Source organism: Pantherophis guttatus, chromosome 3 (assembly GCF_059756535.1).
Source record: "Pantherophis guttatus breed Tessera chromosome 3, ASM5975653v1, whole genome shotgun sequence".
In the NCBI taxonomy this organism is placed as follows: domain Eukaryota; kingdom Metazoa; phylum Chordata; class Lepidosauria; order Squamata; family Colubridae; genus Pantherophis; species Pantherophis guttatus.
This window is the reverse complement of record NC_142065.1, coordinates 21,908,524-21,922,284: the sequence shown is the minus strand read 5'-3', so window position 1 is coordinate 21,922,284 and position 13,761 is coordinate 21,908,524.

Sequence of the window (13,761 nt, the reverse complement as noted above, 5' to 3'; positions counted from 1 at the left end):
ATCCAGCCTGTGGGCCCCTAGTGTGAGACCCCTGCTCTAGTCCCCACTCAAGCCAGGAGATAAAGCAACATTCCATTACTTGTCTCTCAAATTTCTTGCATTTTCTATATCAGAGAATTATAGCTACATGATTTTTATAATTGCATAATCCCTTTATTAATAGGATTAGTAATATAATGTTAATATATAATTAATCCTATCCTATTAATATATCAGGTTGATAATACATCTCCCAGACATTTTGAAGGGCATCTATAAAAGGGATGATGCTTTAATGAATACTGCTATGGAATCAGGCTGTTGCTTCATAGGGGTCAATTATTTCTTACAGTAATTTTGCATTCATTCTCTGTGCTAATAGTTGTGGATGAAACTACATTTGGACATGCTGACACAATCTGTTATGCCAAAAATAAACCAAAGACATTATGGGTTCTGCAGGTTGTCTAGCTTGGCTTTTGGTTACCTTCACTGTTGCCTTCTTTGTGTGGCATTGACTTGTCCACTACATGTTCTTTGCAAAAAAACCCCAAAAACAAATGTCATCAGCTGCCCATTACTGAAGAGTTAAGGGAAGAGGGACACACAGACAGTATGCCCCTTAAGTCTTATGTCCCTTATGTGGTAGATTTGCCTCCCATCTAAGGTCAGAGCAGAACGACTCTAGTGGCTTTTTGAAAGCTAATAAAACAGTCTCCTTGAAATCATATGGAGGAGCACAATGCTTTATCTGAATTACAATACGTTCCACTGGGTGAAGGATGTAGTATTAGGTATTCCAATGATTGAACAATACCAGGCTTTATTTGCACCTTCCTTATCAGGAGCAAACCCCGATTATGTAAAACAAGCAAAAGTGCATAGAAATTTGAATAATTTAAATAATTTTACAGAGCATAAGAGTCACCTTTTCCACTTTCTTTATATTTCAATCTTCCAACTACAGATATCTCTTTGTAAGTTGCCCTTTTGTTTGCTATGTGTCAACTCTCTTTAGTATTGCTATTTATTTGAAAGAGTTTCTCTGTAAAAGACCTTCAAATATTTCAATCTTGTGAATGTGGTATCTGCTGCTCTCTGTTCATTCTATCAAGCAGCAGTTTGCCAAGTATTTATGTGGCATGGCTAGCTCCTCTTTCATTGGTTGCTGACCAAATTCTGCAGACATGTTCTTCCCATACCTGGAAATCTGTCTAACTGGATTCACACATTTTAGTTTGGGTGTTGTAGTGAAATGTAATCTGGATTCTCAGAAAAGAGGAGATGCATTCCAGAGTACCAAGAGACAGCAACATTTAGATAATTTGATTGGGAGGAAGAGGGTCAAGATATCTCCTCCGTAGAAATTCTCAGAATTGGTCTTTAATGATGTAAGCAATTGCTTTATTTTAAAGATGAGAAACAATAAAGGAAGCTGCCTTGAACTAATTCAGTGTTTCTTTCTTGGTTTTTGGAGTCTGACACGTTTTGATATAACATAACCATTATGGTTAGCAAACCACAATTTACAACATGTGTGAGCTCAGTCAATTGTGAATATTAAACCAGCGGTGGTTAACCAAACTATATCTTACTACAGGACAACTTGTAAGAAAAGCCTCCAGGTATTTAGAATAAGATTTGGGCTGCCTGTCATGTAACTATTGACTAGCATAGAATAGAATGATTTTGAGTTTGTCTAATCTATTTTGTTGTTCATGAGAACTGAAGATCCAGCAGGGAAGAGACAAGTTGAAAAGACACACCTCTTATAAATCAACATCAGAGTATTTCTATCTAAATCTGAACTTAGCCACTTGCTTGCAATATTAGAACAACTTTTCACAAGCTAATCCATTTTTTAATTTGCACTAATTTCCACAATTTCCACAAAAAGTATAGGTTTAAAATTTAAAAATAAATATCCTTAATGCTGATCTACATAGGTGTGGGGGTGTGTGTCAAAAATGGTGGTCAAGATGGCCACCATAGTCTATACTCAAAGTCCTTTCTAATATACCGGTGTCCCTGTTGTGAATGTCCCTGTCCCTGCAAATTACTCAGAAACAGCTTTTGTTTCTTCTTCTACCAAATTAGCAGATACCTACCAGACTATCAAGGGATGCGGTGACTCAGTGGCTAAGACGCTGAGTTTGTCGATCGAAAGGTCGGCAGTTCAGCAGTTCGAATCCCTAGTGCCGTGTAACAGAGTGGGCTCCTGTTACTTGTCCCAGCTTCTGCCAACCTAGCAGTTCGAAACTGTCAGATGTAAATGCCTTATTCCCTAATCTGTAAATAATGTATATATGGGATATCAGGGGTTAACTTATTCTTTGTTTCCTAATGTATTCATAATTCACCACTCCCATCCTTGACTCCGCCCTCTGTATATATAAGGAGCCACCCTCACCATTTCCCTTGCTTCTATCTGTAAATATTCAGTGAATATAGAATGCCTGTTAAGATTAAAGAGAGATATATTTAAACCTCTAATCTTTATTATCATTATTGAGTCTGATCCTAAAAATATTGCAACAAACTGGTAGCAGAGGATGGTTAATTGACTCAATAAATAATTAAAAATGTCTAAGAAAGATAGGCCCAACACCAGGGCCTACAACAAAGAAATAGAAACTGAACAAGAAATAATCAACGAATCCACAAACGCGATTTCGAGAGAATCCGAAGAGTACACCACAGAAGAAGAAGAACTAATAAATGAAAATAATGACCAGGAGGAAATCGAAATAGAAAATAACGAACTCAGGTCAGAAATATTAAAGATATTAAAAAGCCAGAAGAATGATGAAAGTCTCATCGCGAATCTCCAAGAAATGCTGAAAAACAGCGGAGCAGCGAGAGAGAAAAACATCGTCAAAGAGAAACCCAAAGACCAAAAAACTGTGAGTGACATGACTACAGAGAAAGTCGTTATGAAAAAGAAAAGATGTGATGCCGCGCGAAATTTTGAATGGCAGCCATCTTGGTTTCAACAAGCCTCCAAAGGGAGCGAAGCAGAGCCAATCAAAATGCTCAGTTCAAAATTTCTGGCGCGAAAAACGTTATCAGACAACGAAAGTGAAAAGGAAGATTCGAAATCTCCAGAAGAACCCGAATCAGATAGCGAAGACGATTTTACCAAATCCCAAATAAAATCAGCAATGAAGACGCTTTTTGCTGCATTTGGGCCAAAATTAAAAATCTCCAAAGCGCCAACGAAGAAGCAAAAGAACAAGCCGATACCTCAAGACCTACACGCTCCCATCCAGACTTCGAGAGCGACGACACCCGAGCCCAGAGAGCCATGCCGATTCCGCCCCACGCCGCAGACCGGATCAAATATCAATGCACACAGGAGAAAGAGAAGAACAGCCGCCGCCATCAGAACTCCTAAAACCGAGCCAGAGACCGACTCGTCTGAAGAGGAGCAGAGCGAACGAGCTGAAATGGAGAGAACCTTCCACGACGATGCCAAAGAAGAAATGAGCAACGCGCATGTGCGAAACCACGTAGATGGTCCGGAAAGACTTGAACTGGCCAGAGAACCGCGCAGACTCGTTGCGAGCATCCCCATGCCGTTTTGCAATTTCCTGCACTTGCGAGATCACGGACTACCTCAGGTTGTAAGTAATGGACAAAATAATGTGGGAAACTTACCCAGTGACTTCCCAAAACTTAGAGTTGATGGCATTAATTTGCAAGAGTGGTATCAACAGCTCCAGGTTGTCTTTATGAAAGAAAATTTACTATTCTTTATCACTAGTCCTCCAAGAAGACCTTGGACTTTAAAAATAGATTGTTTACATCATAGAGCATTCTTCTTAATAATATCTAGCGTATCTCCTGCAATGTATCATAGTATCAAACCAAACCTAACTGTCTCAGAAATAATTCAATGCATGTTTAATCTATTCCACAGCGACAGTGTAGCTACCACTACGAGAATGTCTAAGGATTTCTTTTCTTCTAGAGTAAAACCAGGGGTTTCCATAAGTGAGCATTTGATATCTCTAAACAAAATAAGAGCTGAGCTGCATCTGAGGGGGGAAGTGATTTCAGATCAAACAATGAAAAGTGTTATTATCAATTCACTTGATTCATCATGGGATAGTTTTATGTCACACTTAGACACCATCAATCTAGGATATTTATCCATAGAGAGTCTATCTAACAAATTGATAGCTGAAGACAATTCAAGAAAGAATCGTTCTAGCAATCACACAGAACACAAATCTTTTAGGAAGGTAGCTTTCCAAGAAAAATACAATGAAACTTTTAAATGCCACAATTGTGGGTCCAGGGAACACAATAGAAGAGACTGTCCCAAAATATCAAAGGAGAGACATAGGCCAGAATATAGAAGCAGATACAATTATAGACAGTCTTCCACAGATAGATATAAATATAGAAGCCCACCAAATTACAGAGAGAGTAGAGGGGGTAGAGAAAATTCAAAAGAGAGAAAATCTGGTTCACTGAATGGACTAAATAAACAAGACAACACTAAAACACAACAAAATGAGAACAATAATTGGCTTATCGATTCTGGGGCAACCAATCACACCACTAATAACAAAAATATTCTATCTTCATTTACAGAAGATAAGTTTGTAATAAAAGTGGCTAATCAAGAAAAGGTTCAAGTATTAGGCAGAGGAAACATAACATTGCCTGGTCTAGGAAAAATAGAGGGGGTATTGTTAATCCCCGAAATACCTCATAACATACTAAGTGTCATAAAACTAAGTAGAGATTCTGATATCAATATAGTTTTCTCAAAGGGGAAAGCAACTTTAGAGAAAGACAAAACAAATGTAGGTACTGTGATGATTAAAGGAGGCCTACCCTATCTAGTAACAAAAGAAAGATGGTTACATAACATTGACTCAAATATGGAGGATTGTATTGAGGCAGATGATGAAAATGTTAGTAACAGTGACAATGATGAATGTGAAATATCTCATGATCACACAAATACACACAAAGAGAAAAGACCAAGAATAGGTAAACCAATTCATGATGAGTGTGCTCACATCTTACATAGGAAGTTAGGACATGCAAGTTTTCCTGTAGTACAAAAAATGACTGAACACGCAGAAGGTGTCAAAATAAAAAATTGTGAAAACTATTTGGAATGCTCAGTATGTAAATCCACTAAACTAAAAACTAGTCCCAGACCAAAAAAATCCAACAGATCGACTAACAAAATTTTTGACTTAGTACATATGGACTTAGTTGGTCCATTAACTCCATCAATCACTTATAGAAAGCGTTACTTCCTAACAATAGTAGATGACTATAGTCGCTATGGTTTTGTTTACACATTAAAACACAAGGATGAAACCTTTCAGAAATTTAAGGAATTCTACAAACGCATAGAAACACAACATAATATCAGAATAAAACAAATTATGACAGATAGGGGATGTGAATTCATGTCTAAAGAATTCTCCCAATGGTTAAAGGATAGAGGAATGCTACATTTCACGTCTAGTCCATTTTCTGCATTCCAAAATGGGGTTGTAGAGAGAAAGAATTCCACACTGCAAACCATGATTAGATGCACATTAGAGGATGCTGGTTTAGGCAAACAATTTTGGTCAGAAGCCTTACATTATTCAAATTACACTCAAAATAGAACCTGGTCCAGTATTGTGAATAAAACACCATATGAGGTGATGTATAATAGGAAACCCAAATTAGCACACATGCACATATTTGGAGTCACTGCAGACGTACATATACCTAAGCAGTTGAGAAGAAAGGGAGAAAACGTATCCAGAAGATTAAGATTTATGGGATATGAAACTGGCACCAAAGGGTACAGATTCATTGATAATAATAACAGATTTATAGTCTCCAGAACAGCTATGTTCCATGAACAAGCAAATTGGTCTAAATTACATCTTAATGAAATATTTCCAGATAAATACAAAGATACAAAATCTTGTGAGGGAGGAACAATAGAGAATCAAAATATCAACAAAAATACAAACAAAATCAAAACTTGGACAAATAGTCAGCACAAAATAAAGACAGACACATTAACAAAAAAGGAAGCAAGATATTTGCATGACAACCATAGCAAACCTGAAAGAGCTATTAGAAACAATAGAAATCAAATACCAGGTAAATACAGAGATTATATAATGCATATGGATGGTGAACAAATAACACCTAATACATATGAGGAAGTATTAAAACTCCCTTATGAAGAAAAAGAAAAATGGGAACTAGCTATGAAAAAAGAGATGGAAAGTTTGCAAGGATTAAATGTATTCACACCTGCGACCGCACCTAAAGATAAAACAATCATAGGTACTAGGTGGATTTATAAAATTAAGAATCTAGAAGGAGGCAATACTCTATACAAAGCCAGATTAGTTGCACAAGGTTATGCACAAAAATATCCGGAGGACTATACTGACACATACTCTCCCACAGTGAGAACAGAGAGTGTTAAAACAGCTCTGGTAGTGGCATCTACACTCAATCTTGATGTATTCCAATATGACATACAGACTGCGTACTTACACGCGAAACTAGATAAGGAAATATATGTAAGGGCACCACACAGTCAATACACTAATAAGAATGAAATCTGGCTATTGAACAAAAGTCTATATGGGTTAAAACAATCTGGCAAAAGATGGTATGATTGTTTGGTAAAAGTACTTAAGACCATGGATTTTAACGCTACCACCGCTGATAACTGTTTCTTTGTAAAAAAAAGTGATGATCACATTGAATTCGTGTTAATTTATGTAGATGATATTTTATATATAGGAAAACACAAGGAGAGAAGAGAAACCTTTGTAAATAAGCTAAACGAACATTTTTCGTTGAAATCTCTAGGTAAAGTAAACAAATACCTTGGTGTACAAATTAACAAAACTAGAAGGGGATTCAAACTCACTCAGAAAGATAAGATTATTGAACTTCTAAACAAATGCAATTTAAACAATGCTAAACCATGTGACACTCCCATGCAAACTGATTTCCTTAGAAACAATGATGAGTCTTCCCCTGAATTTAAAGATAATACATTCTATAGATCAGTCATAGGTTCACTTCTTTATATATCTAATTGGACCAGGCCAGATATTGCATTACCTCTCAATTTATTGTCAAGACATGTTAGTAAACCAACTATGTATCATTGGGAAGCTGTCAAAAGAATTCTAAGATATCTAAAAAGTACATTAGATTTTTGTTTAGTATTAGAACCTAGTAATGACAAAGAGCCAAAACTTACTTGTTACGCAGATGCGGATTGGGCTGGAGATATATCATGCAGAAAGAGCACTTCTGGTTATATTTTTCTATTAAATAACTGTCCAGTTTACTGGTACACTGGTAAACAAGAACTGGTAGCCACTTCAACCACAGAAGCGGAATATGTTTGTTTATCCAAAGCTGCAAATAACCTTGTATGGTTTAATGATTTGATTTCAGATGTCTGGAAAAAACCTGCTTTACCTTTTGTTATGCATGAAGATAATAAAGCAGCCATTGAAATATCCAGATCCGATGCCATTGGACAAAGATCCAGGCATATAGATATAAAGTTTAAACATGTGAGACAATTGTCTCAAGATGGATTTATCAAAGCAGTGCATTGTGATACCTCTGAACAATTAGCTGACATATTAACGAAGCCTTTACCTTCTAAACAGCACAAATATTTAACTTCAAAATTATATGTCTTATATTGTCCTGAATCTGAATGTAATTGATGTTGTATAGCGAACCGGCATTTAGAGGGGGATTTGTCAGATGTAAATGCCTTATTCCCTAATCTGTAAATAATGTATATATGGGATATCAGGGGTTAACTTATTCTTTGTTTCCTAATGTATTCATAATTCACCACTCCCATCCTTGACTCCGCCCTCTGTATATATAAGGAGCCACCCTCACCATTTCCCTTGCTTCTATCTGTAAATATTCAGTGAATATAGAATGCCTGTTAAGATTAAAGAGAGATATATTTAAACCTCTAATCTTTATTATCATTATTGAGTCTGATCCTAAAAATATTGCAACAGAAACCACATAAAAAATGCAAGTAGAAAAATAGGGACCACCTTTGGTGGGAAGGTAACAGTGTTCCATGCACCTTTGACGCTTAGTCATGTCGGCCATATGACCACGGAGATGTCTTTGGACAGAGCTGGCTCTTTGGCTTTGAAACGGAGATGAGCACCGCCCCCTAGAGTCAGGAACAATTAGCACATATGTGCGAAGGGAACCTTTACCTTTACCTTACCAGACTATCATATAGTTGGAAGGGAAATTCAGTTGCTTATTACCTGTTTACTAGGATGACAGAAAAGAGACAGGAGGAAGATTAATCCCAAATTGTTCACATTATTTATTTGAATACATTTGAACTTACCAATTAGGAGTCATTTGATCATTCTTTGTTCAGGAGGCTATTCTAATTTTATGACTACCTCCAATATATAGCGACCTAATTGTGAGCATATTCAGACATTACTGACAACAATATGTGCTATCTATAAGTCAAAGCTGGGTAAGCAATATTGTTTTCATCCTGCTACTAAAGATTTCACAACACAGAACAGCTTCATTACTATGCACAACGGATGATCCTGTGGCCTCTTGGGTGTAATTTCTTTTCAAATGATTATTTACAGTCATCTTGGTGCTTACATAAATACAGAGAAATGATGGATAACAACAGAAATCTTTGCTTGGAAGTGTGCTCATAGTTCTGAGCTTGACTCATGAATGCAAATTACATGAACATAATGGATAAGAGCAAAGTTGAGCTGTTTATTTCTATTTAGTTTTTATTAAAGGGAAGAACTCAGTCACTGCTGCTATGCTGCTCTTACTCAAACACAAGTTTGGTCTCCCAGATCTCTCTTTTTGGCCTACACTTGATCAGGATATCTCCAAGTTTGGCCCTAATGGTGAGAGCTGTGGACAGTTCTGCCTTGTGCTGAACCTAGAAAGATGAATGAAGTAAATGGAACACCAGAGAAAGAGGCAGATCTTAAGCCCGCTAACAATATTCAAATATCTTTTTAACCTGAGGAAGGATCATCTGGACAATGCCTGGAATTGCCAACCGATCAGAAGCAGTCAGCCAAGTCCATTCTTGTGCTTTTAATAGTCAACAGCAGACTGAACTACACAACTCAAGCTGTTTTTCAAGAACCAGCAGGGATACTCTTTAAGTTCTGTCAGGGAGTTTCAATGATAGATTTTACTTCAGTTCTGTTTTCACAGATGTTAACATGTATCATGGTATGTATATGTGGCCATTTCCATAGGGAATCTCACCACAAAATGAGAAATGCATGTGGGGTTTCTTTGCAATTATGTGTTCACATACATGTACAAATATGTGTTTTCTTTGTATGTGTGTGTATATATATACACACACACATACATACATACACACACACACACACACACACACACACACCATATATATATGATATAGAAAATGAAGCCTATGAAGCCCATTCAGGTTTACCTCTGATGAAATTTGCCTAGATTCTGTCTATCTCCTGAGGAAATCTAAAGAGGGTCTGCTGGAGATGAGATCCATGCAAAAACAAGGAGGGTGGAATAAAGGTAGGAATTCTTTCACGTTCTTCAATGTTATGGAACATATTCCCTCCAGAGACCCATATAGCTTCTTTGCTCTTGGTGTTCAGTAAGATGCTAAAAACTTTTCCTTTTAAATCAGGGATGTCAAACTCATGTCGTCACGGCGTCGTCATGTGACATATCACAATTTCCCCCCTTCGCTAAACTGGATGTGGGCATGGCCAGCACGTGACACATCTGGCTGGTGGACCGTGAGTTTGACACCCCTGTTTTAAATGGACATTTGACATCTAGTTGATTATTATTAGGTGATAGCTTTTAGAATTTGTTTTGTAATTACAGTTTATTTGGAGCAGTGAAGCCTATTATCCAGACTCTAAGTTACCTTAGTAGAGAAAATAGTCCATGGGACAGGGAGGGGGGAATGAATATAAAATTATTAGTTAAATTTGGGAGACGGCCACTGGAAGATTCAACAGTTTTGGTGTGGAAGAATGAAGGGTGGTTCCAGGGTTTTCCCTTTTTAAAAATAGTCTATGTTTAATTTAATCAAAGGTCGCTGGAGGCCACAGCCTGATCAAGGTGAGGTAATTCAGCTCCGGCTTATTTTACATAACATGTAAAACAAAATAAGGGATCAAAGTGATTTTCTTCCATGTCTTCAAAATGACCAAAGCTGGCTGAATTCCACCACAGCACTTAAATTTTGTCGCAAAAGTGTAGATTTATTTCTCTATGACAAGCTAATGTGGTCTGCTGGGATCTATAATAGGAGATTTATTTTTGCTCAGTAAGGCACTTGTAGTTTTAAAATGCTAAGCAAAGCTATTAGCTGCTTGTAGATATTTGATTTCATCTTTGCGAATGAATCAATAGAGGAAGAGAGCTAACAGGAATTTGCCAATGGAATTTGGTGGTGGTGGAAGTGATGGTGGTAAGGTCTCAAGGGAGCCTTTCTCCACAGCTGAGCTGAAGTGCTATTCATCCATATTTGGGTCAGCAGGAAACTACAGTGGCCCCAAAATTGCTGCCTTCGTTGCCAATCCCTGCCCTTCCTCGGTTGCTTCTATTTTAAGTCACCATAGTCAACTGACTTCCTTCCAAGGTAATGAGTGGTAAAGCTTAACGGATTTTATATACAGTGAGGCTACACCTGGTCAATGTCAGAATGAGGAGACAATATTTCTTCATGAACAATTTAAACTTACCTCAATCTTGAGAGGGGAGACAAGATGGAGGCAATGTCAAGGACTCTTGGCAGAAAGGCATTGGCAGGCATATTTTGTTCGGTTCGAGCTTTAAGTAAGAATCTGTGCTTAACTAACCTGAGAGGATGAAAAAGAAAGCTCTAAAATAAGCAGGAGGATTGCAGCAGTCAGGCTCATTAAAAAAAACAACTCGGTGAAAAATTGGATGCTGCCTCATGAAGTTTGTGACATTGATTATCTGTATACTTTGCTCAGAGCATGAGGAATAAGGGGTGATATGATAGCAGTGTTCCAATATCTAAGGGGACACCATAATAAAGAGGTTTTCAACCTATTCTCCAAATCAGAGTTTCCATATCTTTCCTGCTTAGCGGACAAGTGGGGGGAGGATGGTTCTGTGTGAACAGGTGGCAAGTGTGCACATGCATACAGCTCCATTTGCACAAGTAGCAGACATATGCACCCGCTGCCAGTGGGGAAATTCAATTTTTTTTACTACCGGTTCTGTGGGTGTGGCTTGGTGGGCATGGCAGGGGAAGGATACTGCAAAATCCCCATTCCCTCCCCACTCTGGGGCCAGCCAGAGGTGGTATTTGCCGGTTCTCCGAACTACTCAAAATTTCCGCTACCAGTTCTCCAGAACCTGTCAGAACCTGCTGAATTTCACCCCTCCCCGCTGCTCATGCAAATGGAGCACACGCACATGGACTCACCTGATGCTCGCGCAAGTGGGGATGTGCACACGCATTTGCCCGTTGCTTCCATGGCCCAGTTGCAAATGGCTCCTGGCCCATGGCAGGAAAAGAAGCAATAGATGGAAACTAACCAAGGAGGGAACCAACCTAGAACTAAGGAGGAACAATAGTGAGAATAATTAATCTCAAGGGTCATCATTACTCATATCCTACACCTTTTTGCACAGAGAAAGACATGTCTATGAGAAACTATCCAAAGAATCAAAGTGACCAATTGCTGTAGCACTGAAGAAATGTGTTTGTGTACTGTAATCCTGGAAATTTTCTGTGATTGATGGATTTTCTGTGAAAGTCAGTTGCTAGACTAAGAATAAACAACCCTAGGATTCATATGTTGTTTTGTAGCAGAAAAATGAAGAATAACATGGTATAGCCTTTAATGCAGCATGGATTCTATAATGGGCATTTATGAAGAAACCCCACAGAAAGACTTCTATAAAAAGTGCTTTTTAAAAGCAGGATGTACAAATTGTACAAGAGGCATTGTTCTCCTCGGTATTGCTTGGTTTACACATCAACTAAATCTGCCCACACAAGATTCCGTATCCAAAATTCATGCCACAATTTATGCCAGCTTTCTTTCACTGTCATATGCACTGAGTGAAGCATGCAGTTATGACTCAACCACACACAAATGCTATGTATCTGGGCAGATACAAGTAAAAGATTATATCTTGTTTGAGATGGCGGCTATAGAAATTGAATGAATAAGTATAAATAAAAGACATAAAAACCAGAGGCAATTTAAAGAGGACCAAATACTTGACATAATGTTCTTTGAACTGCATTGAGCAAGCTACATTTCAGCCTAATATTAGCTTTTCCACAATGCCAAGCTATGGCAGTTTAGGCAGGTGATCCAATTAGAGGGTTCAGAAGAACAGAGAATTAAATAAAGTCTTGTTATAATATATTCTTACTCCAAAGTTTGAATAATGGCAATATTGTTGACCCAACATGCTCTCTGCAAGTCCCATTCTTCAACTCAAAGCAGATTAGAAATTATCTGAAAGTAGAATTTATTAAACTGCATCTGGTCATTATCCGATGTCTATGGAGATTCTCAGTCATCCAGGTCATGGTTGTCCCAAAGGTGCTTTCTTTCAAAAGGAACTGATCTTTCTTTGTTTGGCTTTAATTTGCTTTAAAAACATCTACATGTAGTCCTCGAGTTACGACCACAATTGAGCTCAAAATTTAAGTTGCTCACTTAACTGTTAAGTGAGCTTATCCCATTTTATGACTTTTCTTTCCATAATTGTTAAGTGCATCATTGCATTTGTTAAGTTAGTAACATGGTTGTGAAGTGAATCTGGCTCCCCAAAAGTGATCACATGACCACGGGACACTGCAATCATCCTAAATATGAACCAATTGCCAAGCATCTGAATTTTGATCATGTGACTATGGGGAAGCTGCAACAGTTGTGTGAAAAACTGTCATCAGTCACTTTTTTTTCAGTTGTAACTTTGAATGGTCACTAAATGAATTGCTGTTAAATCAAGGACTACCTGTACTGTTTACAACAGGGATCCAGAGTAAGGTGACCAGTAGAAGGCTGTAATTGGTTGGCTATATAGTAAATAGGAATGCGGCAAAGATGCAAAAATAATCATATTCAGAAATGAGGGAGGGAAATCTTGCAGGACAGTTTCCATGATTCTTTCCATCCTTTAATAATTACTCCACTTAGTCACATGACCAGGAAGTAGGCTGAGCCCAGAACAGACAAACTGACAGCATCCTGAGTCTTTTGAATTGAGGAACAATTTCCCTGGATTTTTTCCCCCCCTCCACAGGCCACCCATCTTTTTGAACACCCATCTTTTTGTGGGGTGGCTTTTCCTGCCCCTCCAGATCCAGTTTTTGGAGAGTTAATCTGCTTTCCAATATTCTGTTATGTTGGACAAAAAAGAAAGAACAGCCTTTCTTAGCATTCTCCAAACCCACTACCCAAATATACAATACCAACTGAATCTTGAAACAGTAATTGGCAAAGAGGCATGGATGTTGTGTAGTAATCCCAAAACCCACCCAGAAGATCGTATAGCATAGATCAGCCTGCTGCCTGCTCCTGATTTCAGGGATTTGACTGGCTTTTAGTTGCAAGGTCATCATTGCCTGTCTTGCTCTTTTTCTTTGCTAATCCTTTGCCAATGGTTGAATAGTGAAAAGTCAACACTTACCTACTCTACCTAATTGTGTGTATGTGTGTACCTCTCAGTCCTGGTGAC